This window comes from Pseudophryne corroboree, chromosome 6 (assembly GCF_028390025.1).
Source record: "Pseudophryne corroboree isolate aPseCor3 chromosome 6, aPseCor3.hap2, whole genome shotgun sequence".
Taxonomy (NCBI): domain Eukaryota; kingdom Metazoa; phylum Chordata; class Amphibia; order Anura; family Myobatrachidae; genus Pseudophryne; species Pseudophryne corroboree.
In genome coordinates, this window is record NC_086449.1 from 390,239,830 (window position 1) to 390,262,852 (window position 23,023).

Below are 23,023 nucleotides of genomic sequence, written 5' to 3' on the forward strand. Positions count from 1 at the left end.
GGCCCAACACCGGTGGGATTCATGAGGCCGACAAAATTCTCCCTACTGGATAAGTGAAAAAATTAACTCCTGTTGAAATTTTTTCTTTTGTCTGGCCGGTGATAATGTTACGATTCCTGTACTCCAGACTGGAGAAGATCTTATGGCAGAGATCTGAGTACAGGAATGAAATACAGGTTGTGGGAGCTGGAGAGCCTAGTAACCCCTGGCGCCCTAACTCCGTTGTCTCGCCCGTGTTATCAGAAATCCCCTGCGAGACTATGGTTGCTTGAGCCCATGGCAGCCGCGTTCGAAGGGCGGATTATGTCTGCCCAACCCCGATGCCCCGCAGGTCTTAATGGGAGACAAGGGGAAGTCCGAGACAGGGAGATAACAAGGGGCCCTCTGACTAAGCAACCAAGCCAGGGGTTACAAGCTAACTTAACTAAATCAAAAGGTATGTGCGGACTAGCCGCCAGGGAAAAGGACAACCAAGGATCCACGGATCCGACACTCCTATCCGGCACCGCTGGACACCAGAGTGGATCTTGTGGAAGCGGAATCCTCCGCAAAGCTCCAGAACTCAAAATAAACACAATAATAAATAGTAGCGGACAAGCCGCAACACACGGCTGCGCCGCGACTCACGAACACCACCAGATGTTAAAGGTGCTCGGTCAGACTCCAGGAACAGATGGTAACTTCCGAGTACTGGATCACTGAGAACAGGAACAAACGAACAGACCGGGACTGGGAACTCTCTCTGCAGCAGAATCAGGCAAACAGGAAGCTATCACCGGCGTCTGTGAGGAGTCCTGGGAGTGCTTTTAACAGAGAGTCTTCCAATCAGCTGTTTGGAGGCTGATTGGATTAAATGCCATGCAGCTGACAAGCTGCATGGCCAGGGAAACAGATGAGTGATAATTACAACATGCCGTGCAGCTGCATGCTACACAGCCAGGAAACCAGTGATGATATAAACTTAGACCCAGCAACGGGGAACACGATCCGACAGTGGCGTCCCCGTTGCTAGGCGCCGGCCGCACTGACGAGCGGACCCTCGGCGCCTAACAGTACGCTAATTAAGTCAAGTTGTTCCATCGTAAGCCGCATCCACCTTCAGGAGTGGAAGCTGAACCTCTACCAAGTTCTCCTCTTGATGAGATACAACCATCATCGCTATCCATATTTTCTCGAGGTGCTATTTCATAGAAATGACATTGATCGCTGACCTAAATGCTGTTGTGCGAATTTGAAAGCCAGACAATTATGCTAGCCGGATGATTATCGATAGACTGCGCATGTGTATAGATCGTAGTATGCATGCGTGAGGCCAAACAGCAAAACAATCCAGCAACTTTTTTGATCGCTAGCCGTATGCAAGTTGAAGTCGGCATTTGGGGGTGGTAACTGGCCGTTTTCTTGGAGTGTCAGGAAAAAACCCAGGTGTGGCCAAGCATTTTCAGGGAGGGTGGGTGGTGTCAACTCCGGCCCCGATCAGCCTGTTTCTATCACACTGTAGGAGTAGGTCCTGGGCTACACTAGACTACATAGACTAGAAAAATCATTTGATGGTGAGTGAGTTGTGAACAGATTTGCAGCTGACCGGTGATCGATGAGATTTCCGCAAGCCGTACGCAGACTTGCATGGGGCGGGTTTTCACTCTGTCTGGGCGGCGGCTATCTGATCGCAGATGTCTGCAAATTCGCAGAGGAGCGATCAGGTCTGAATAACCCCCATTGTTTGAAGTCCTAGATAGCTAGATAGAAAATGCCCTCATTGTTAGATGCACAGAATGATTGATCTGTAGTCAGTCATTGATATATACTTATGTTGTGCAACTAGGTGAATAGGGATAATCTTCCATGGAAAGTTAAGTAGGATTGTAGACATTTATATCTGTATATGTAATATAGATCTGCAAGTTCTTCTAGCTAAACTCAGTACATACATCAATCTAATAGTAATCTGTCATATTGCATTGCAATGTGGTTTGACAACACATTTAGTTATAGCTTAACAGTAACCCAGGCTAAACATCTCTATTTCTAAATTTGACAAAACTGAATTCTTTTTGTGTCTTGTACTAAATGCCCCAAAGTCCAGTTCTTTTGATTTTCATATTAACGTGCCTCACTGCAGCCATTGCATGATGGAGTCCTCGGAAACAAATACCAAACCTGTTTTTCTAAAACCTGGTCTGTTTAATGTCTGTGCCTGGAGGAAAAAGTCTGGCCTCTCAGCTGTGGTGTGAAAGAAGGAAGTAACCAATGTGCAGCTACAGAAAAGAATTGGGAGAAGATTTAGTCCTTCCAAACACATCATCACTTGAGATGGCCCAGGCCCCATAGCAGCTGCATCCCATGCACCTATTGTAGCTACACCCTTTGCGGTCACGCTTGGTGAGGGGCTGGCACAACCATTGGTTATCTTTATATTACTTTTCTTTTTTAAGGAATTCATTCTTTCTTTGATGATTTTTGTTCTAAGGACATCACTGAAATGAACAGCTTACCACATTGCGTCCTGGATGCCATTTATAAGCAGGTGTCTATTATATCTGATGCTGGTCACACAAGTCAGTTCTGCTGCTCAGCTAATAACCCTCAATGTTGTATAGTGTGTGGCCATCATAACTCAAGTATGTTTTGGAACTGGAGCAGTCTCGACTTAAGGATACTTGTAGTGTCTTGTAGGAATAATCTCCTGTAACACATCAGGCTATGGCAGTGGTTCCCAAACTGTGTGCCTAGGCACCCTGGGGTGCCTCAGAACACTTGCAGGGGTGCCTTGGATTGGTGGTCCAGGACCAATCAAAATTATTTTTGGTCAAAGTAATAGGAAAAAACAGTTCTGGTGGCTGCCAATCCTAAAATATGTGGATAAAACAAGCAAATCTTGTTCCTCACCACATAATGGAACCTAAATATGACATATAAACACAATATTTGATTTAATATTTATTTAAACATTTCTTGCTAAGAAATTTTTGGCCTAGGGGTGCCGTGAATAAAATTCTGATACTCTAGGGTGCCATGATTCCAAAAAGTTTGGGAACCACTGGGCTATGGCAATAATCAAGAGTAGCATGTAGCGTGTTTTTTCCATCTACCAAAGAGCTTTTGCAAGAAACAACTGTTTATACATATGGCCTTGCTTCAGTTTTTTAAGATCACAGTGGAATTATTATGCAGACCCATGATAACTTTCTAAACTTCTTGATTTGTGCAGTATCTGTAGCAAACTCACATATCTTTTCCCCCTCCCCCGTTCCATAATTTACAAGGATAAGGCTAAGCATTTTGCACGCATTGCAGGGCCTATGCATAAAATTACTGTACCTTACAGAAATTATTTCAACGGTTCATGGTCTATTAAAATATAGCAAGCTTAATGTGACTATGGGGTCTATTCATGACGCAGTAAAAAGAGTGGGACTGTGGAGAAGTTGCCCATGGCAACCAATCAGCTGCTCCGTACAATTGTATGGTATGCAAATTATAAATGTTGCTTCAATGCTGATTGGTTGCCATGGGCTACTTCTCCACAGGCTCATTTCTCCACTCTTTTCACTGCTTCATGAACAGACCCCAGTGTCTCTGAAGTGAAGGCACATCCTGGGCCAAGTAATAATGAGGTATATCTCAGGAAAATGAGGCACTCAGTGGAGGAGAGGCTCAGACCTGACATATGTATCTAGGCTTAATTATCAATAATACAGTGTACTTGCCATTAATTATGAGTTTGTTAGCCAGGTAACGGGGGGCACAGGGTCCCTTAATCACTGTACACCAGTGGTTTCCAAACTTTCTTGAATCTTGGCGCCCTAGAGTATCAGCACTTTTTCATAGCGCCACCTAGGTCAAAAGTTTCTTATTGAGAAATTCATAAAAAAATTGTACATTAAGTAAATTGCACTTATCTGTCATCCTTTGGGTCAGTTACGTGGTGGTGGATTTTTTACAAATCTGCTCATGCTGAAAATCGCATGTGAAGAGTCGCCCAGAAAGGATAAAAGACACCCACCGATGCATTCGCAAATCTGTGTATGCATTAGCAGTATTGCAATGCATACGCAAAAAAATAGCGTCATCGACAGTTGTGGCTGACCCCAGCACTGAGAATGTTGCCGCAACGTGCGCCATGTTTTTCAGCACAGCGTTGGAAGATGACGTCAGCTACACGCCATTAAAACAGCCATGACACGCCTGCGTTTTCCCAACCACTCCCCATAAATACCACGTTACTACCCATAAACGGTCACTTCTTGTCAATCAATGAGCCTAATTCAGACTGGATCACTGCAGTGGCAGCGATCACAGTCTGAAGCCCTTTGCAGAGTGCGCTCACGCAGCGTTCGCACCACGGGAGAACAGTGAGATGCTAAAAGCGGGGCAAGAGGGGGCGTGCCAATGGCGTTAGAACGCCATTGGTGGGGCACAGTCCGGACAACACAGGCATGTCCGGGCCGTTGCAGGGGTGGGCCGCAGTGGCTGCGTATCATCACACGCAGCCACTGCGACCCGGGACGCAGCAGCTAGCCGCCTGCCAGCGCAGCTAGTCTGCACAGGCAGGGAGCTACTCGCCGGGTGCAAAAGCATCGCCGTGCGATGCTTTTGCACTCGTGTGGGGAAAGTAGACAGAGCCAGATATGCAGGGCGGACTAGCCCTGTATGGACGTCCCCCCATGAGAAACTGATCGCAGATGTGCTAAAATTAGTACATCTACGATCAGATCTGAATTACCCCCCAAATGCGTTCTCTTTACAATTAGGCTGCATATGCAGTGTGATCGCATTTTACCCTTTGCATACGCGCAGTGCATTCACCGATAATCTCCCACTGCGTGCAAACTCACATTTGCAAATGGTAGTGAATCAGACCCTAGGGGGTAAATTTACTAAGATTAGAGTTCTATTTAAGATGGGATGTTGCCCATAGCAACCAATCAGATTCTACTTATTATTTATCGAGCACCTTCTAGAAGATAATACCTGGAATCTGATTGGATGCTATGGACAACATCCCATCTTAAATAGAACTCCTATCTTAGTAAATTTACCCCACGGTTGGAACCTAATGGCTTAATAAGGGGGCCTGAGTAAGTTGTTAGGAAAGCATGGACTCTCTTAAGGTGGGTACACACTATTAGATATATCTGCAGATCAATTGATCTGCAGATATATCTATGTACGGATCGGGCAGTGTGCTGTGCATACACACAGCCCGATCCGTCGGGGGACTGACGTCATGAACTGGGCGGGCGGGCGCTCGCGCCCGCCCAGTTCACCCGTCAATCACCGCCGGCCGCCGAAGCATGTGTACGGGCGGTCGGACGACCGCCCGTACACACACAGCGACGCGCCAATATATCGTTAGATATATTGTCTGTCGGCTGTGCTGCGCGGCCGACGCGATACGTCTGTGAACGACGGAGTTCACAGACGTATCGCCCGTACACACTGGCCGACGGTCCCGCGATGTATCGGCCATTCAAGAGAACGGCCGATACATCGACCAGTGTGTACGGGCCTTTAGCCACAAATGGAAATGTAGCTGCTGGACTCCTTGAATAGCAACATAGGGCTCCAAAATTTTCTAAATTCCCCAAACTTGTCAAGTCCTGACAGAATGAGGTCATCCATAGTCATAGAGGAAGGGTCGGCAATAGAAACTTTGGAGCCCGGTACACTGACATCTCTGGGACCCCCTCAACCCCCAATGATCCTGCACTTATAAAGCAGAGGGTGTATATGAAAAAAATAAGAATTTACTCACCGGTAATTCTATTTCTCGTAGTCCGTAGTGGATGCTGGGACTCCGTAAGGACCATGGGGAATAGCGGCTCTGCAGGAGACTGGGCACAACTAAAAGAAAGCTTTAGACTACTGGTGTGCACTGGCTCCTCCCACTATGACCCTCCTCCAGACTTCAGTTAGGATACTGTGCCCGGAAGAGCTGACACAATAAGGAAGGATTTTGAATCCCGGGTAAGACTCATACCAGCCACACCAATCACACCGTATAACTCGTGATACAATACCCAGTTAACAGTATGATAACAACTGAGCCTCTCAACAGATGGCTCAACAATAACCCTTTAGTTAAACAATAACTATATACAAGTATTGCAGACAATCCGCACTTGGGATGGGCGCCCAGCATCCACTACGGACTACGAGAAATAGAATTACCGGTGAGTAAATTCTTATTTTCTCTGACGTCCTAAGTGGATGCTGGGACTCCGTAAGGACCATGGGGATTATACCAAAGCTCTCAAACGGGCGGGAGAGCGCGGATGACTCTGCAGCACCGAATGGGCAAACTCTAGGTCCTCCTCAGCCAGGGTGTCAAACTTGTAGAATTTAGCAAATGTGTTTGGCCCCGACCAAGTAGCTGCTCGGCAAAGTTGTAGAGCCGAGACCCCTCGGGCAGCCGCCCAAGAAGAGCTCACCTTCCTCGTGGAATGGGCTTTCACTGATTTAGGATGCGGCAGTCCAGCCGCAGAATGTGCAAGCTGAATCGTACTACAGATCCAGCGAGCAATAGTCTGCTTTGAAGCAGGTGCACCCAACTTGTTGGGCGCATACAGGATAAATAGCGAGTCAGTCTTTCTGACTCCAGCTGTCCTGGAAACATAAATTTTCAGGGCCCTGACTACATCCAACGACTTGGAAGTCTCCAAGTCTTTAGTAGCCGCAGGCACCACGATAGGTTGGTTCAGATGAAAGGCTGACACCACCTTAGGGAGAAATTGGGGACGAGTCCTCAATTCTGCCCTATCCATATGGAAAATCAGATAAGGGCTTTTACATGACAAAGCCGCCAATTCTGATACACGCCTGGCCGAAGCCAAGGCCAACAACATGACCACTTTCCACGTGAGATATTTCAATTCCACGGTTTTAAGTGGCTCAAACCAATGTGACTTTAGGAAATCCAACATCACGTTGAGATCCCAAGGTGCCACTGGAGGCACAAAAGGGGGCTGAATATGCAGCACTCCCTTAACAAAAGTTTGAACTTCAGGTAGTGAAGCCAGTTCTCTCTGGAAGAAAATCGATAGAGCCGAAATCTGGACCTTAATGGAACCCAATTTAAGGCCCATAGTCACCCCTGACTGTAGAAAGTGCAGGAAACGGCCCAGCTGAAATTCTTCCGTTGGGGCCTTCCTGGCCTCACACCACGCAACATATTTTTGCCATATGCGGTGATAATGGTTTGCAGTTACTTCTTTCCTAGCTTTAATCAGCGTAGGAATGACTTCATCCGGAATGCCCTTTTCCTTCAGGATCCGGTGTTCAACCGCCATGCCGTTAAACGCAGCCGCGGTAAGTCATGGAAAAGACAGGGCCCCTGCTGCAGCAGGTCCTGTCTGAGCGGCAGAGGCCATGGGTCCTCTGAGATCATTTCTTGAAGTTCCGGGTACCAAGCTCTTCTTGGCCAATCCGGAACAATGAGTATAGTTCTTACTCCTCTTCTCCTTATTATCCTCAGTACCTTTGGTATGAGAGGAAGAGGAGGGAACACATAAACCGACCGGTACACCCACGGTGTCACTAGAGCGTCCACAGCTATCGCCTGCGGGTCTCTTGACCTTGCGCAATACTTTTCTAGCTTTTTGTTTAGGCGGGACGCCATCATGTCCACCTGTGGCCTTTCCCAACGGTTTACAATCAGTTGGAAGACTTCTGGATAAAGTCCCCACTCTCCCGGGTGGAGGTCGTGCCTGCTGAGGAAGTCTGCTTCCCAGTTGTCCACTCCCGGAATGAACACTGCTGACAGTGCTAACACGTGATTTTCCGCCCATCGGAGAATCCTTGTGGCTTCTGCCATCGCCGTCCTGCTTCTCGTGCCGCCCTGTCGGTTTACATGGGCGACCGCCGTGATGTTGTCTGACTGGATCAGTACCGGCTGGTTTTGAAGCAGGGGTTTTGCCTGACTTAGGGCATTGTAAATGGCCCTCAGTTCCAGAATATTTATGTGCAGGGAAGTCTCCTGACTTGACCACAGTCCTTGGAAGTTTCTTCCCTGTGTGACTGCCCCCCAGCCTCGAAGGCTGGCATCCGTGGTCACCAGGACCCAGTCCTGTATGCCGAATCTGTGGCCCTCTTGAAGATGAGCACTCTGCAGCCACCACAGCAGAGACACCCTGGTCCTTGGAGACAGGGTTATCAGCCGATGCATCTGAAGATGCGATCCGGACCACTTGTCCAATAGGTCCCACTGAAAAGTTCTTGCATGGAACCTGCCGAATGGAATTGCTTCGTAGGAAGCTACCATCTTTCCCAGGATCCGCGTGCAGTGATGCACCGACACCAGTTTTGGTTTTAGGAGGCCTCTGACTAGAGATGACAGCTCCTTGGCCTTCTCCTCCGGGAGAAACACTTTTTTCTGTTCTGTGTCCAGAACCATCCCCAGGAACAGTAGACGTGTCGTAGGGATCAGCTGTGACTTTGGAATATTTAGAATCCAGCCGTGCTGTTGTAGCACCTCCCGAGATAGTGCTACCCCGACCAACAACTGCTCCCTGGACCTCGCCTTTATCAGGAGATCGTCCAAGTACGGGATAATTAAAACTCCCTTCTTTCGAAGGAGTATCATCATTTCGGCCATTACCTTGGTAAAGACCCTCGGAGCCGTGGATAGACCGAACGGCAGCGTCTGGAATTGGTAATGACAATCCTGTACCACAAATCTGAGGTACTCCTGGTGAGGATGGTAAATGGGGACATGCAGGTAAGCATCCTTGATGTCCAGTGATACCATGTAATCCCCCTCGTCCAGGCTTGCAATAACCGCCCTGAGCGATTCCATCTTGAACTTGAATTTTTTTATATACGTGTTCAAGGATTTCAAATTTAAAATGGGTCTCACCGAACCGTCCGGTTTCGGTACCACAAACATTGTGGAATAGTAACCCCGTCCTTGTTGAAGTAGGGGCACCTTTACTATCACCTGTTGTGAATACAGCTTGTGAATTGCCTGTAACACTGCCTCCCTGTCTGAGGGAGTTGTTGGTAAGGCAGATTTGAGGAAACGGCGGGGGTGAGACGTCTCGAATTCCAGCTTGTACCCCTGAGATACTACTTGAAAGATCCAGGGATCCACCCGTGAGCGAGCCCACTGATTGCTGAAATTTTTGAGACGGGCCCCCACCGTACCTGGCTCCGCCTGTGGAGTCCCAGCGTCATGCTGTGGACTTAGAGGAAGCGGGGGGAGGACTTTTGCTCCTGGGAACTGGCTGTATGTGCCTCTGGGCAGAAAGGACGCGCCCCTAACCCGCTTGCCCTTATTGGGCCGAAAGGACTGTACCTGATAATACGGTGCTTTCTTTGGCTGTGAGGGAACATGGGGTAAAAATGTAGATTTCCCAGCCGTTGCTGTGGAAACGAGGTCCGAGAGACCATCCCCGAACAACTCCTCACCCTTATAAGGCAAAACTTCCATGTGCCTTTTAGAATCTGCATCTCCTGTCCACTGCCGAGTCCATAACCCTCTCCTGGCAGAAATGGATATTGCACTTATTTTAGATGCCAGCCGGCAAATATCCCTCTGTGCATCCCTCATGTAGAAGAGTGCGTCTTTAATATGCTCTACGGTTAGCAATATAGTGTCCCTGTCTAGGGTATCAATATTTTCCGACAGGGAATCTGACCACGCAGCTGCAGCACTGCACATCCATGCTGAAGCAATACCAGGTCTCAGTATAACACCTGTGTGTGTGTATATATAGACTTCAGGATAGCCTCCTGCTTTCTATCAGCAGATTCCTTCAGGGCGGCCGTATCCGGAGACGGTAGTGCCACCTTCTTTGACAAGCGTGTGAGCGCTTTATCCACCCTAGGGGATGTTTCCCAACGTGACCTATCCTCTGGCGGGAAAGGGTACGCCATTAGTAACCTCTTAGAAATTACCAGTTTCTTATCAGGGGAAGCCCACGCTTCTTCACACACTTCATTTAATTCCTCAGATGGAGGAAAAACCACTGGTAGTTTTTTCTCTCCAAACATAATACCCTTTTTTGTGGTACCCGGGGTAACATCAGAAATGTGTAACACATTTTTCATTGCCTCAATCATGTAACGTGTGGCCCTATTGGAAGTTACATTAGTCTCATCGTCGTCGACACTGGAGTCAGTATCCGTGTCGACATCTGTGTCTGCCATCTGAGGTAGCTGGCGTTTTAGAGCCCCTGATGGCTTTTGAGACGCCTGGGCAGGCACAGGCTGAGAAGCCGGCTGTCCCACATTTGGTATGTCGTCAAACCTTTTATGCAAGGAGTCGACACTGTCGCGTAATTCCTTCCACAGCATCATCCACTCAGGTGTCGACCCCGCAGGGGGTGACATCACATTTATCGGCATCTGTTCCGCCTCCACATAAGCCTCCTCATCAAACATGTCGACACAGCCGTACCGACACACCGCATACACACAGGGAATGCTCTGACAGAGGACAGGACCCCACAAAGCCCTTTGGGGAGACAGAGAGAGAGTATGCCAGCACACACCAGAGCGCTATATAACACAGGGATCCCACTATAAATGAGTGTTTTTCCCTTATAGCTGCTTATATTATATATATACTGCGCCTAAATTTAGTGCCCCCCCCCCTCTCTTTTTTACCCTTATGTAGCTTGTACACTGCAGGGGAGAGCCAGGGAGCGTCCTTCCAGCGGAGCTGTGAGGGAAAAATGGCGCCAGTGTGCTGAGGGAGATGGCCCTGCCCCTTTTCCGGCGGACTTTTCCCGCTTTTTCTGGAATTCTGGCAGGGGTATTTTTACACCTATATAGCCTTCCTGACTATATATGGTGTAGATTTGCCAGCCAAGGTGTCTTATATTGCCCTCAGGGCGCCCCCCCCCCCAGCGCCCTGCACCCATCAGTGACCGGAGTGTGAGGTGTGCATGAGGAGCAATGGCGCACAGCTGCAGTGCTGTGCGCTACCTTGTTGAAGACAGAAGTCTTCTGCCGCCGATTTTCAGGAACACTTCTTGCTTCTGGCTCTGTAAGGGGGCCGGCGGCGCGGCTCCGGGACCGAACAGCAAGGTCAGGTCCTGTGGTCGATCCCTCTGGAGCTAATGGTGTCCAGTAGCCTAAGAAGCCCAAGCTACCACCAGTTAGGTAGGTACGCTTCTTCTCCCCTTAGTCCCTCGCTGCAGTGAGTCTGTTGCCAGCAGATCTCACTGTAAAATAAAAAACCTAAAATATACTTTCTTTCTAGGAGCTCAGGAGAGCCCCTAGTGTGTATCCAGCTCAGCCGGGCACAAGATTCTAACTGAAGTCTGGAGGAGGGTCATAGTGGGAGGAGCCAGTGCACACCAGTAGTCTAAAGCTTTCTTTTAGTTGTGCCCAGTCTCCTGCGGAGCCGCTATTCCCCATGGTCCTTACGGAGTCCCAGCATCCACTTAGGACGTCAGAGAAAACAGAGTGTGTGTATACAATATACAGTAAATATATATATATATATATATATATATATATATATGGACACACACGAAAGTCCTCACTAACTGACTGACTGACTGACTGACTGACTGACTGACTGACTCATCACTAGTTCTCTTACGGCCTGATATGTTAGGAATATGAAATGTAACATAGGTATTCTTCAGGTGGGAAATAGGAAAACTATGTAGTCAGAGTTTTAATAAATCTCCCCTGAGGGGATGAAAAGGAAGTTGACATAATGATGTCATTACCATTGTGTGGCTTGCGTTGCGTGAATGATAACCCCCAAACAGACAATCAGATCAAAATTTGGACTGCACCTCCGGCCGTAACTATTTTGATGCCCTAGGCAATATTCTGGCTTGTGCCCCCCCTTGGGGATAGAGGTCATTGGGAGTGGGTGACTGGGGATGCAGGGGGTGACAGGAAGATAGTGGGGGACAGGGAGAGAGAGGGTGACAGGGAGTTAGTGAGTGACTGGGGAGGAAGAGGAGACAGAGTCAGTGGGTGACTGGGACAGGGTAATAGAGGGTGACAGGGAGATAGTGGGTGACAGAGAGACATTGGGTGACGGAGACACTAGCTGACAGGAAGAGGTCAATGGCGCAACTATGGTTAAAGGCGCCCATGGCAAATTAAAAAGATGGTACCCCTTAAATTGCAATTTAAAATTCTGGCAGAATTCTTATAAACACATATACTGATACTATACAGGGGCCCATACACACACACACACACACACGCACTCATACACACTGACACTATACAGGGGCCAATACACACACACACACTGACACTATACAGGGATCCATACACACACACTGACACTGTACTAGAGATGTGCACTTGAAATTTTTCGGGTTTTGTGTTTTGGTTTTGGGTTCGGTTCCGCGGCCGTGTTTTGGGTTCGACCGCGTTTTGGCAAAACCTCACCGAATTTTTTTTGTCGGATTCAGGTGTGTTTTGGATTCGGGTGTTTTTTTCAAAAAACACTAAAAAAAACAGCTTAAATCATAGAATTTGGGGGTCATTTTGACCCCAAAGTATTATTAACCTCAAAAACCATAATTTCCACTCATTTTCAGTCTATTCTGAATACCTCACACCTCACAATATTATTTTTAGTCCTAAAATTTGCACCGAGGTCGCTGGATGACTAAGCTAAGCGACCCTAGTGGCCGACACAAACACCTGGCCCATCTAGGAGTGGCACTGCAGTGTCACGCAGGATGGCCCTTCCAAAAAACACTCCCCAAACAGCACATGACGCAAAGAAAAAAAGAGGCGCAATGAGGTAGCTGTGTGAGTAAGATAAGCGACCCTAGTGGCCGACACAAACACCTGGCCCATCTAGGAGTGGCACTGCAGTGTCACGCAGGATGGCCCTTCCAAAAAACACTCCCCAAACAGCACATGACGCAAAGAAAAAAAGAGGCGCAATGAGGTAGCTGTGTGAGTAAGCTAAGCGACCCTAGTGGCCGACACAAACACCTGGCCCATCTAGGAGTGGCACTGCAGTGTCACGCAGGATGGCCCTTCCAAAAAACACTCCCCAAACAGCACATGACGCAAAGAAAAAAAGAGGCGCAATGAGGTAGCTGTGTGAGTAAGCTAAGCGACCCTAGTGGCCGACACAAACACCTGGCCCATCTAGGAGTGGCACTGCAGTGTCACGCAGGATGGCCCTTCCAAAAAACACTCCCCAAACAGCACATGACGCAAAGAAGAAAAAAAGAGGCGCAATGAGGTAGCTGTGTGAGTAAGCTAAGCGACCCTAGTGGCCGACACAAACACCTGGCCCATCTAGGAGTGGCACTGCAGTGTCACGCAGGATGGCCCTTCCAAAAAACACTCCCCAAACAGCACATGACGCAAAGAAGAAAAAAAGAGGCGCAATGAGGTAGCTGTGTGAGTAAGCTAAGCGACCCTAGTGGCCGACACAAACACCTGGCCCATCTAGGAGTGGCACTGCAGTGTCACGCAGGATGGCCCTTCCAAAAAACACTCCCCAAACAGCACATGACGCAAAGAAGAAAAAAAGAGGCGCAATGAGGTAGCTGTGTGAGTAAGCTAAGCGACCCTAGTGGCCGACACAAACACCTGGCCCATCTAGGAGTGGCACTGCAGTGTCACGCAGGATGGCCTTCCAAAAAACACTCCCCAAACAGCACATGACGCAAAGAAAAAAAGAGGCGCAATGAGGTAGCTGTGTGAGTAAGCTAAGCGACCCTAGTGGCCGACACAAACACCTGGCTCATCTAGGAGTGTCACTGCAGTGTCACGCAGGATGGCCCTTCCAAAAAACACTCCCCAAACAGCACATGACGCAAAGAAAAAAAGAGGCGCAATGAGGTAGCTGTGTGAGTAAGCTAAGCGACCCTAGTGGCCGACACAAACACCTGGCCCATCTAGGAGTGGCACTGCAGTGTCACGCAGGATGGCCCTTCCAAAAAACACTCCCCAAACAGCACATGACGCAAAGAAGAAAAAAAGAGGCGCAATGAGGTAGCTGTGTGAGTAAGCTAAGCGACCCTAGTGGCCGACACAAACACCTGGCCCATCTAGGAGTGGCACTGCAGTGTCACGCAGGATGGCCCTTCCAAAAAACACTCCCCAAACAGCACGTGACGCAAATAAAAATGAAAGAAAAAAGAGGTGCAAGATGGAATTGTCCTTGGGCCCTCCCACCCACCCTTATGTTGTATAAACAGGACATGCACACTTTAACCAACTCATCATTTCAGTGACAGGGTCTGCCACACGACTGTGACTGAAATGACAGGTTGGTTTGGACCCCCACCGAAAAAGAAGCAATTAATCTCTCCTTGCACAAACTGGCTCTACAGAGGCAAGATGTCCACCTCATCATCATCCTCCGATATATCACCGTGTACATCCCGCTCCTCACAGATTATCAATTCGTCCCCACTGGAATCCACCATCTCAGCTCCCTGTGTACTTTGTGGAGGCAATTGCTGCTGGTCAATGTCTCCACGGAGGAATTGATTATAATTCATTTTAATGAACATCATCTTCTCCACATTTTCTGGAAGTAACCTCGTACGCCGATTGCTGACAAGGTGAGCGGCGGCACTAAACACTCTTTCGGAGTACACACTTGTGGGAGGGCAACTTAGGTAGAATAAAGCCAGTTTGTGCAAGGGCCTCCAAATTGCCTCTTTTTCCTGCCAGTATAAGTACGGACTGTCTGACGTGCCTACTTGGATGCGGTCACTCATATAATCCTCCACCATTCTTGCAATGGTGAGAGAATCATATGCAGTGACAGTAGACGACATGTCCGTAATCGTTGTCAGGTCCTTCAGTCCGGACCAGATGTCAGCATCAGCAGTCGCTCCAGACTGCCCTGCATCACCGCCAGCGGGTGGGCTCGGAATTCTGAGCCTTTTCCTCGCACCCCGAGTTGCGGGAGAGTGTGAATGAGGAGATGTTGACAGGTCGCGTTCCGCTTGACTTGACAATTTTGTCACCAGCAGGTCTTTGAACCCCAGCAGACTTGTGTCTGCCGGAAAGAGAGATCCAAGGTAGGTTTTAAATCTAGGATCGAGCACGGTGGCCAAAATGTAGTGCTCTGATTTCAACAGATTGACCACCCGTGAATCCTTGTTAAGCGAATTAAGGGCTCCATCCACAAGTCCCACATGCCTAGCGGAATCGCTCCCTTTTAGCTCCTCCTTCAATGCCTCCAGCTTCTTCTGCAAAAGCCTGATGAGGGGAATGACCTGACTCAGGCTGGCAGTGTCTGAACTGACTTCACGTGTGGCAAGTTCAAAAGGTTGCAGAACCTTGCACAACGTTGAAATCATTCTCCACTGCGCTTGAGACAGGTACATTCCACCTCCTATATCGTGCTCAATTGTATAGGCTTGAATGGCCTTTTGCTGCTTCTCCAACCTCTGAAGCATATATAGGGTTGAATTCCACCTCGTTACCACTTCTTGCTTCAGATGATGGCAGGGCAGGTTCAGGCATTTTTGGTGGTGCTCCAGTCTTCTGTACGTGGTGCCTGTACGCCGAAAGTGTCCCGCAATTCTTCTGGCCACCGACAGCATCTCTTGCACGCCCCTGTCGTTTTTTTTTAAAATTCTGCACCACCAAATTCAAGGTATGTGCAAAACATGGGACGTGCTGGAATTTGCCCATATTTAATGCACACACAATATTGCTGGCGTTGTCCGATGCCACAAATCCACAGGAGAGTCCAATTGGGGTAAGCCATTCCGCGATGATCTTCCTCAGTTGCCGTAAGAGGTTTTCAGCTGTGTGCGTATTCTGGAAACCGGTGATACAAAGCGTAGCCTGCCTAGGAAAGAGTTGGCGTTTGCGAGATGCTGCTACTGGTGCCGCCGCTGCTGTTCTTGCGGCGGGAGTCCATACATCTACCCAGTGGGCTGTCACAGTCATATAGTCCTGACCCTGCCCTGCTCCACTTGTCCACATGTCCGTGGTTAAGTGGACATTGGGTACAACTGCATTTTTTAGGACACTGGTGAGTCTTTTTCTGACGTCCGTGTACATTCTCGGTATCGCCTGCCTAGAGAAGTGGAACCTAGATGGTATTTGGTAACGGGGGCACACTACCTCAAGAAATTGTCTAGTTCCCTGTGAACTAACGGCGGATACCGGACGCACGTCTAACACCAACATAGTTGTCAAGGCCTCAGTTATCCGCTTTGCAACAGGATGACTGCTGTGATATTTCATCTTCCTCGCAAAGGACTGTTGGACAGTCAATTGCTTGGTGGAAGTAGTAAAAGTGGGCTTACGACTTCCCCTCTGGGATGACCATCGACTCCCAGCAGCAACAACAGCAGCGCCAGCAGCAGTAGGCGTTACACGCAAGGATGCATCGGAGGAATCCCAGGCAGGAGAGGACTCGTCAGAATTGCCAGTGACATGGCCTGCAGGACTATTGGCATTCCTGGGGAAGGAGGAAATTGACACTGAGGGAGTTGGTGGGGTGGTTTGCGTGAGCTTGGTTACAAGAGGAAGGGATTTACTGGTCAGTGGACTGCTTCCGCTGTCGCCCAAAGTTTTTGAACTTGTCACTGACTTATTATGAATGCGCTGCAGGTGACGTATAAGGGAGGATGTTCCGAGGTGGTTAACGTCCTTACCCCTACTTATTACAGCTTGACAAAGGCAACACACGGCTTGACAAATGTTGTCCGCATTTCTGTTGAAATACTTCCACACCGAAGAGCTGATTTTTTTGGTATTTTCACCAGGCATGTCAACGGCCATATTCCTCCCACGGACAACAGGTGTCTCCCCGGGTGCCTGACTTAAACAAACCACCTCACCATCAGAATCCTCCTTGTCAATTTCCTCCCCAGCGCCAGCAACACCCATATCCTCCTCATCCTGGTGTACTTCAACACTGACATCTTCAATCTGACTATCAGGAACTGGACTGCGGGTGCTCCTTCCAGCACTTGCAGGGGGCGTGCAAATGGTGGAAGGCGCATGCTCTTCACGTCCAGTGTTGGGAAGGTCAGGCATCGCAACCGACACAATTGGACTCTCCTTGTGGATTTGGGATTTCGAAGAACGCACAGTTCTTTGCGGTGCTTTTGCCAGCTTGAGTCTTTTCATTTTTCTAGCGAGAGGCTGAGTGCTTCCATCCTCATGTGAAGCTGAACCACTAGCCATGAACATAGGCCAGGGCCTCAGCCGTTCCTTGCCACTCCGTGTGGTAAATGGCATATTGGCAAGTTTACGCTTCTCCTCCGACAATTTTATTTTAGATTTTGGAGTCCTTTTTTTACTGATATTTGGTGTTTTGGATTTTACATGCTCTGTACTATGACATTGGGCATCGGCCTTGGCAGACGACGTTGCTGGCATTTCATCGTCTCGGCCATGACTAGTGGCAGCAGCTTCAGCACGAGGTGGAAGTGGATCTTGATCTTTCCCTAATTTTGGAACCTCAACATTTTTGTTCTCCATATTTTAATAGGCACAACTAAAAGGCACCTCAGGTAAACAATGGAGATGGATGGATACTAGTATACTTATGGATGGACGAGCGACTGCCGACACAGAGGTAGCTACAGCCGTGGACTACCGTACTGTGTCTGCTGCTAATATAGACTGGATGATAATGAGATGAAATTAATATATATATATATATATAATATCACTAGTACTGCAGCTGGACAGGTATATATATTTATTATGTAATGACTGATGACGGACCTGCTGGACACTGTCAGCTCAGCAGCACCGCAGACTGCTACAGTAAGCTACTATAGTAGTATGTATCAAGAAGAAAAAAAAAAAAAAAAAACCACGGGTAGGTGGTATACAATTATGGATGGACGAGCGACTGCCGACACAGAGGTAGCTACAGCCGTGGACTACCGTACTGTGTCTGCTGCTAATATAGACTGGATGATAATGAGATGAAATTAATATATATATATATATAATATCACTAGTACTGCAGCCGGACAGGTATATATATTTATTATGTAATGACTGATGACGGACCTGCTGGACACTGTCAGCTCAGCAGCACCGCAGACTGCTACAGTAAGCTACTATAGTAGTATGTATCAAGACGAAAGAAAAGAAAAAAAAACACGGGTAGGTGGTATACAATTATGGATGGACGAGCGACTGCCGACACAGAGGTAGCTACAGCCGTGGACTACCGTACTGTGTCTGCTGCTAATATAGACTGGATGATAATGAGATGAAATTAATATATATATATATAATATCACTAGTACTGCAGCCGGACAGGTATATATATTTATTATGTAATGACTGATGACGGACCTGCTGGACACTGTCAGCTCAGCAGCACCGCAGACTGCTACAGTAAGCTACTATAGTAGTATGTATCAAGAAGAAAGAAAAAAAAACACGGGTAGGTGGTATACAATTATATATATATATTATATACAATTATATATATATATATATATATATATATATATATATTAAACTGGTGGTGATTAATTAAACTGGTGGTCAGGTCACTGGTCACACTATCAGCAACTTGCAAGTAGTACTCCTAAGCAGACAATCACAATATATACTGGTGGTCAGTGTGGTCACAATGGCAGTGTGGCACTCTGGCAGCAAAAGTGTGCACTGTACGTTAAAATATGTACTCCTGCTCTCAGACTCTAACTGCTCCCCACTGTCTCCCCCACAAGTCAGATATACAGTCACACTATCACTTCAGCAAGTAGTAGTACTCCTCCTAATGCTCCCCAAAATTACTAAAGTAAATACTGTGTCTCTCTCTACTCTAGTCTCACTCTCTTCTCTATAAACGGAGAGGACGCCAGCCACGTCCTCTCCCTATCAATCTCAATGCACGTGTGAAAATGGCGGCGACGCGCGGCTCCTTATATAGAATCCGAGTCTCGCGATAGAATCCGAGCCTCGCGAGAATCCGACAGCGGGATGATGACGTTCGGGCGCTCTCGGGTTAACCGAGCAAGGCGGGAAGATCCGAGTCGCTCGGACCCGTGTAAAAAAACCTGAAGTTCGGGCGGGTTCGGATTCCGAGGAACCGAACCCGCTCATCTCTACACTGTACAGGGGTCCGTACACACACACACACACACTGACACTATACAGGGGCCCATACACACACACACAGACACTGTACAGGGGTCCATACATACACACACACACACACTGACACTGTACAGGGGTACACACACACACACACACACACACACACTGACACTATACAGTGGCCCATACATACTGATACTATGATACTATACAGGGGTCCATACATACATACATACATACATACATACACACTATACAGGGGCCCACAGACACACACACACACACACACACGCACTGACACTATACAAGGGCCCATACACACACACACACACACACACATATACTGACACTATACAGGGGTCCATACACACACACACACACACTGACACTATACATGGGTCCACACACACACACACACTGACACTATACAGGGGTCCAGGGGTGTATCTACCCATTGGCCAGGATGGCACTCGCCAGGGGCGCCAGGCAAGGAGGGGGCGCTGCCTGGCTGTGCCACCCGCGGCCAAAGGGTAGAAAAGCAGTACTGTCAGACTGTACCTGGTGAGAGTCTGTTACTGCTGGAGCGGCGCTGGTGTCTGGCAGCACCGCACTTGTAATCAGACTCAAAATAAACTACAGCTCCCAGCAGCCCTTGTTGCTGGGAGCTCCCGGCAGCAAGGGCTGCTGGGAACTGTAGTTTATTCTGAGCTTGATTACAAGTGCGGTGCTGCCGGACACTAGTCTGATCACTAGTGCAGTGCGGTGCTGACGAACACCGGCGCCGCGCCGGCAGTAATGGACTCTCACCAGGTACACAGCAATTGTTATATAGCACAGTGCTATAGATCTATTTGTTGTTGGATAAAAAAAAAAGTGTCAGTGTTTGGGAGAAGGGACTGTAATACCTGGAAAACTACACGATTTTCATGCATGTTAGATGTAAGTAAGTAGTAAGTAAGCGAAAACTTTAACTTGTTGAGTGTAATAAAGAAAATACAAATCTTACCTATTTCAAGGCCAGGTTCAAGGAAATGTATATCAGTCAATTGTATAATTGATAATTTTATCTCAGAAGTGATGGCACCCTGATGTTTTTTCTAACAGGAAGCACTTCTACCATCCAACTAATGGTGTTTGGTTAATGGCTGGGTCCGTTTGAGGCTCATCTCACAGCAGCTCATTAGCATTTCATTCGGGATGCAGTCAAGATGCCAGCGTTTGGCATCCTGGCAGTTTGAAAGGGGTCTGGGACTCCAGGTCGACAACAAAAAGGTCGACACACCTTAGGTCGACGCCAATTGGTCGACACACCTTAGGTCGACATGGACAAAAGGTCGACAGGAACAAGGTGTGTAGGGGGGGCAACAGCCCCTTACTTTGCCATGGGCGCTCGGACCCCTAGATACACCCCTGCAGGGGTCCATACACACACACACACTGACACTATACAGAGGTCCATACAAACACACACACACTGACACTATACAGGGGTCCATACACACACACACTGACACTATACAGGGTCCATACATTGACACTATACAGGGATCCGTACATACATATACAGTGGCACTACACAGGGGTCCGTACACACACACACTGACACTATACAGGGGTCAATACACTGACACTATAGAGGGGTCCGTGCACACACATACAATGACTCTACACACACACACACACACACACACACACACACACTGACACTATACAGGGGTCCATACACCCACTGATACTATACAGGGGTCCGTACACATATATATACTGACACTACACAGGGGTCTATACACACACACTGACACTATACAGGGGTCCATACACACACACTGACACTATACAGGGGTCCATTCACATACACTGATACAATACAGGGGTCCATACACACACACACACACACACACACACTGACACTATACAGAGGTCCATACACACACACACACACACTGACACTATACAGGGGTCCATACACACACATACACTGACTCTACACACACACTCTGACACTACACAGGGGTCCGTACACACACATACACTGACACTATACAGGGGTCCATACAAACACACTGACACTATACTGGGGTCCGTACAAACACATACACTGACACTACACACGGGTCCATACACACATACTGATGCTATACAGGGGTACACACACACACCCACACACTGACAGTATACAGGGGTCCGTACACACACACATACACTGACACTATACATACACACTGAAACTATACAGGGTTACACACACACACACACTGACACTATACAGGGGTCCATACACACACACACTGACACTATACAGGGGCCCATACACACACATACTGACACTATACAGGGGTCCATACACACACACACACACACACACACACTGACACTATACAGGGGTCCATATATACACACACACACACACACACACACACACACACTGACACTATACAGGGGTCCCTTATATCTGATTTTAGGGGTGGGGGGGCACATCTAATGTAATAATGCAGCACATCAGCACTGGAGAGAAAGACTCTCTCTTACCGGCATTAGCAATAGAGCTTATCCGCAGCACCGGTCCTCCTGATCCTCCTCCCGCTCTGCCTCCATTGCCGGACTGACAGAATCCGCATCTCCGCACGCTGCTTGGTTGTTGTGGGTGCCAGCGGGGGAAGTGTGAAACAATCAGAGAGGAGCCCCAGTGCGCAGCCACTTCTCCCGGTGTCCCGCCCGTCATGCAGTACCTCCCATCCGTTATGCGGTACCTGCCCAGGGCAAATGTATGGGATGCCGTCCATGTGTGGGGCTCTGGTGACGTCTCCAGCACTATGACGGGGTAGCGCAGCGCAGACCATGTGGAATGGACCAAGCGACTAGGTAGCGGGGGGGGGGATGGGGGGTTGACTTTCAAGTTGGTGCAATTTTTTGTTTTTTTTTTAACTTTATTACACAGGTGGCCAGACTCTGGAACAAACAACAAGGTGTAGAACACTGTTAGGTAGTGCGGCTTGGTTTTTGTGCTCCTGAACGTTGGGGCCTGATACAGTTGTCCCCTTTGTCCCACCCCTGTTGCCGGGCCTGCATATAGGGGTTTAAGCTAGAGAACCATTCCTTAACAGAGGGCAGAGAGTTAGATTTCCAGTACACTGAGATAATAGCTTTAGCAGCACTGACTTCTTAATAACAGGATATAGAGCCAGTAATATTATTCAGTAATCTAAAGGAGGGCCTTTATGGAGTGCCATACAACAATTATTACTTTAGTTAGGTCCATCACAGAATCCCAAAAAGGATGCAGGATCTAGCAACCCCACCAAATATAGTGGGATGTGCCTTGTATTTTGTTATATCTCCAAGACAAGCTAGTCTTTTAAGAGATTATCCAAGCAAAAATGCTAGGGCATATATTCCATCAAGAAAGAACCTTAAACTGGGATTCAGTGTTGGAGTAACTAACTGAACAGGAAAAGGTGGTTTGAAAGATCTTATGTCAGTCCTTGGGACTCACCTGAATATGAAGATCCCAGTCCCAGTTTTCTGTACATTTAGGCAAAGTCTGTAAATCTTCAAATACAAGTTTGTATCCCACAGAAATAAGTTGAGTCAGGCAAGAGGGGGTTAGGCCTAGCCTCTCAAAAAAGTAAGAAACCTTGTATAGACTCCAGTTCACCTGAATTCAGAGGAAGCATTTGATTTGGAGATACAGTAACACCACACTTAAGATCCAGGTAGGGACATTTATTGTGTATATCATCAAATAGAAGCACACCCATAGAACTGACCAGCTGGCCTGCCTGTGTTATCCCTGCCCATCACCATGCAGTGGTCCATGTGTCAGGAGGAAAACCAAAGATGATACACAGGTACTCCTCTGCAAATTGTTCCACTGAGCCAATACTGGGCCAATAGTTGGATGGAAGACAGAGGGTTGTTTAAACAACAAGAAGGAGAATTGCAACGGAGAGGAGAGCATGTGATTTTCAATCATGAAACATTGTTTGTCTGGTTCCAGCCCTGTCCACTCCAGTAGCAGTACCAAGACCATTGC

The 23,023-nt window shown here is 48.0% G+C and overlaps 1 long non-coding RNA gene across 1 annotated transcript in view; it reads left to right on the top strand.

The window, feature by feature from the left end:
- Positions 1 to 23,023, top strand: part of LOC134935315 (uncharacterized) — a 131,349-nt gene that overhangs the window by 99,450 nt on the left and 8,876 nt on the right. The gene's annotated exons all lie outside the window — the stretch shown is intronic.